Genomic DNA, 5,396 nt, shown 5'->3' on the forward strand with positions numbered 1-5,396 from the left:
AAATTCTGAGTCTGTGTCTACAAAGGCAGTCAAGGATTCTTAAGGAAAAATCTGAAAATTCTCTCTACTTCTGGGCCTTTCTGGAGTTGGAAGTAATTGTATAGCATATTTGAATGTGTTGCTCTGCACATGTACCATGTGACTTGTAAGGCTGTACAATTCAAGTGGCCTCAGAGGAGGAGCCCTACAGCAAGTTTGCTTTGTGAAACAAGCTGTTCCACCATTTCAGCTTCATGCCTTGTAGAGTCAATGGTGCTTGAGGTGCCCTGATCTCAACCAATACTGTCAGGAAGAAAACCCCTGATGTCCCAAGTCTCTGATCACCTCTTGCTTTACTTTTTGGTTATTTTCTTCCCTTTTCAGTTGGTTTAAGATTCTAAATGGTTCACAGCACTCCCAGGCCTTTAATTCCTACAACTATGACAGTCATAAGAGATGAGATAAATAGTTTGCACATTGGTAAAATAGAGTTATTGGTATCTAGATTAAGGGTGAAAGTTACTTGGATTCCAAATAAATTGTGACATGTCTTCTTAGCCCAGATTTGAAAGTTTACAACTTAATTTTGAAGTACATTATAAGCTTTCAGAATAACACTTGTACCTGCCAGTGTTACAGAAGGTAAATGCAGAACGTCCAGAGTCTTCAATATTTCCACACAGTTGCTGCCATGCCACATACTAAAAGGAGTGATCACCCAACACTAAGAACAAGAAGGACTGGTGATTGAAGTGATAAAAGTAACTACCATTGAAAATGCAATTCCCAATTACAGCCTCTCAAAGAGTAGTACAGATCTGGGTCAGTCATACCTCCAGAGATAACAACAATCCATCTTTCAGAAAGGAAGTCTGATGAAGGAAACTAATAATAACAAAATGCCATCCTGCTGTTGACTGTGAAGGAGTACCTGAAAGTTCAAGCAAAGTCTGTCATCAGTGATACAAGCAAAACATAAACTTTCATAAGCTGTGTATGCAAAACTTACACTCTTGCAACATTACTTATTTAGACTCATACATTACTTATTTAGACGCATACAAATTGAGCCAATGGAAGCTCAGCATGAAAACATGTCTTAGCGATAAAACCAGTGACTGCACTAGTAATCCAACTAGTTTGAAGATTCCCACAAATCCCTGACAAGGCTATCCTGTGGCAATAATGACCTTACTGAAAATTCAGATATGACAACTATTGTGATATGATACAGGGATATGCTTGGTTTCTCCCTCACAGGATACCATGTAAGCTTTGGTTCATTAACTAATATGCTTAATAGTCTTTCCAACAGCCAGAACAAAGAGGTCCAGGAATCCTCAGGGGAGAGAAGTAGGAGTGGTTTCTCTCCAGAGATTATTTGATTCCTGTTCTCTCAATTTCAATTTCTGCAGATCTGGAAATCTTATAGAAATTCTTCCATAGTAATTTTGCTAAACTGAAAACTTAGACTACAACCTAAACATTTTCAGTTTCTGTGTCAACAAGTCAGCAGCAAAAGAAATAGTCATCCTATTGAATGGAATGATTGATTGATTGATCCTGAGGAAGTTATATATTTATAGGCATAACTATATCATATACATGATATAGACTTGCATATTTATATATAAATGATAAATATATGTAATATATAAACACTCTATAAGCATATATTGACATATATTTATATATACAAACATATGTAAATACATATAGAACAAGAAGTAATGTATTCACTACCTGACAAATATAACTGTAACACCTCTATACATGACCCTGACAATAAAATTATTAATACAATTATTAATCAATTAGTCAATCTATCAATATATTTGCCTTTTTCTTCTTTTTTGTCTGGTAATTTTGAAAAAAGTATTGGTTGAGATTAATATGTACCATGATTGTCATTCATGTTAAATATTAAACATACTAGGATAAGAATCTACTACTATTCCTTTAAGTTTGTGGGAGAAAGTAAAAACAATTTTTGTGAGCAGGTTTGCAGCATATGTTGGTTATTGCTGAAGTAAGAAGAGGCAAATATTTTTCTAAAGAAGAATGCTGAATAGTCTAAAACTTGGACTGTGCCCATTTTTAAGTTTCTGCCTTTCAGCTCCAAACCTATCTTTCTCAGCTCCAAACCCCTTTCTGCTCTGGAATCTTGGCACTAAAAATATGCAAAGTTCATTCCTTCTGAGTCGTCTGCCTATTTCATAGGCTGTGTTAGTAGAGACTACTAAAGGAGACTGGCTGGCAGCCTAAAAAAGGAAAAAAAAGACTTCTTCCTTCAGTTTGGGTGGCCTCAATCATCACTTTTCATCCTTCCAGGCACATTACTATTTTCTGGCACTCCCAGAACTAAGGACATTTTGCCACCTTTGACATACCACACCTAGACAGCATGTCACCTCCTAGGAACCTGATTCCAGTTCCTCTGGATCTGAAACTTGTTCTCTAAAAATCTCAAATTCTTTCCTTTGCTCTTCCAGTCCCAGAGCTGTGTCTTTTTCTGCTCTTATTGTCTTTATATGAACACAGTGTACCCTTTTCTGCTTTTCTGATTCTCCATTTAACCTAGGTCTTAGATTAACTTTTCTCTGCTAAAATAATTAGCATTATTTATTTTTCCTGATTGAACACTAATGAGCAAAATACAAACAATGCCATTTGCTTAAGATGGCAGTTAGCCAACAGGGTTCACAAATTTAATCAGAGAATTCCAGTGCTAATAACATTTTACTTTTTAAATACCAGTCAACAATCCTGTACTTAGTTTTCAGGGCCAGAACTATTTCTGATTTATGTAGATTTTAGAAAGGCAATAGTTCATATTGCTAAACTATGCAAGAATCCTAATAGGAGCATATAGTCTATCCCATAATTAAATACTTGAGATGATAAATATTTTAAAAATCAGTTTAGGTCAGTTTTGCCATTAAATAAAAAGAGAATAAAAATGTGCTTTTTAGAATTTAAAAGTTTTACAATTATAGATAAGAAACTTTGAACCTATGTTAGGAAAATCTACCAAATGCTAATGAAAAGGCTACTTAACAATAATCAAAGATTGAATTTATTTATTCTTAGAGAAACAGTAAGTAAATTTGAGTGGGGAGGCAAGCTCTGGCTTAAGCATAGGAGACAGCAGAAACAGACTTCTTGCAGACCTCCCTCTCTTGTAGGGTTCAGGAAAGTTGCACGAGATTCAGGTAGATGAATAGTTCTATCCTGAAAGCAAACAACAAGGCTGGGTTGTGATATTGCATGCAAAATTCAGATGATAACTAAGCCAGAAGAATTGACCATGGCACATGAAATTTGTCTTAACATGACTGTGTTTTAGATATAAATAAATACATTTTAATGATTTAAATATATAAAATTAACATCCAGAGGAAAGCAAAAAAGAAAGAGGAAAAATTTTCCTTAGGACATGGGTCTGAGGAAATGGAAAATGAAGGAAGAAACAGAAACAGAGGACTGTACTTCAGCTTTTCTGTATAATTAGATATATTATGTAGTAAATTTATTAACTCAAGAAATGATGTTTACCATTCTAAATATGTAGACTAGAAACCTGTCAGAGTTGTGAAAATTGAGAGCTCAATTTACAGAAAGCAAATACTCAGTTTTGTGTTTTCTGAGTACCAAATTGGACCTAATAAAATTCATTTATAGCAAGTTTACTCAACATATAGTTCTAGGTGGCCAACAAAATATCATTTCCAGACCTACTCTTCTGCTCTGAACAAAAAAGTAACATACAAATCAGAAGAATGACTTAAGTTTTCTTTTTTATGTTCAACAACTTAATCTTCAGTGAAGCTGGAAAATAACAAGCCCAGACAACTATGAAGACAATTGCCAAAGACAGAGGAACTGACCCAACTTGGAAGATGCTGGGGAAAGAAAACAAAACAAAACACAAAACACAAAATGACAGAGCATCAATAGACCTTGTTGCCCAAAAGTAGCTTGTAGCCCTGAAGGGTTCAATCAGCAATCTTTCATTTGGAACAGTAAATTTTTGGAGTGGCTTGAAGCCTGTTTTCATCTGCTAGAAGCAGGAGCTGTGATACTGAAAAGACACATTGAGACATGGCATTTTTACAGCGGAGTTGCTGATGGGCAGAATGATAAGAAGCAATCTGATTATGTAGCAGACTATCACTCACAGCTTTTGTATCTGTATACACACTGTTTACTCTTGGTCAGAACTGTTCAAGTTCCCTTATAAATTTTAATTTATTTGATTCTAATATCTTAACAAAGTAGTCATCATTATTATCACCGTCTCTGTAATACAAGTGAGGATACTGAGAAAATGAGATGTGACCAGGGTCACAGACCCAACATGATAAATTTCAATCACATACGATGCCTTGAAATGTGAAGTTCACGACTACAAAAGTAAGAGTGCCTCTTTGAAGAGAAATATGAATGAAAGGAAAAAAAAGAGGGAACAAAGGAAGGGAATATTAAGCACAAAACCATTACCACTAAAGTGAAAGCTAAACTTATTCATCCAATGGCCATACAGACAGTACTAAAGACATTGGAAAGAGGTATTCTGGGAAAAAAAGAAGCCAAGTACATAATTTTGTAAATTAGAGCTAGAAAGACTAACTCAAAAATACTTTAACTAATTAAAATCAGCTGTTAGTGCTGGAGAGAATCTGCAAGCATTGGGATCTGCCTCCAGAAACTACATCTCTGTGTCTACTTGCCATCAAGTAAGACTGAGGGCCCCAAGACCAGACCCTCCAAATCATGGTATTTCCACAGCTTCCACACCCAGAAGGAGATGAACTCCTGGGTAGAGACAGGCAGTAGACAGGCAGGCAGACAGAGGGCCCAGATTTTTCAATGTTCCACTGCAAGTTCAGAGCTCAGTGCTCTCATTACTCCGTCCCGCTGTTCAGTACCTCAGTAGTCATCAACAGATCTGTGGAGAGCCCTGGAACAAACCGGAGCCTGCCTGGCCAACAGTGTGCACAAAGAAGGGAAGTGTCTAAAGGGAAAGCAGCAAAAGTCGGACAACCAACCCTTCTGCAAGAGACTCCAGCTAGTATACTTCAATGACAGTAATGTTGGAAAGCAAGCCTGGCAACCTTCACATGTTAACAAATGCATAGCAACTGAGCCATTCTCCCAGTCCAGTGGTAAGAAATACCATAGCAACCCTATCACACACTGTTCTGCCTTAACATTAAGAATGTTTTAACTGAATGTATGCAAGTGACTAAAACACCCTGCTATTAAATAGCCTGAGATATGCAAGGACCCAGACACACAAGAAATATGAAAAAAAAAAAACAAAGCAAAACAAGGCACCATGACTCCTCCAAATCTACAAAAAAACATCAACAATCGCGAAGAGATTAAAATCTTCATCAAATATTTTTTTAAACAAT

The sequence above is a fragment of the Megascapheus bottae genome, chromosome 12 (genome assembly GCF_031878675.1).
Source record: "Megascapheus bottae isolate mThoBot1 chromosome 12, mThoBot2.hap1, whole genome shotgun sequence".
NCBI lineage: Eukaryota > Metazoa > Chordata > Mammalia > Rodentia > Geomyidae > Megascapheus > Megascapheus bottae.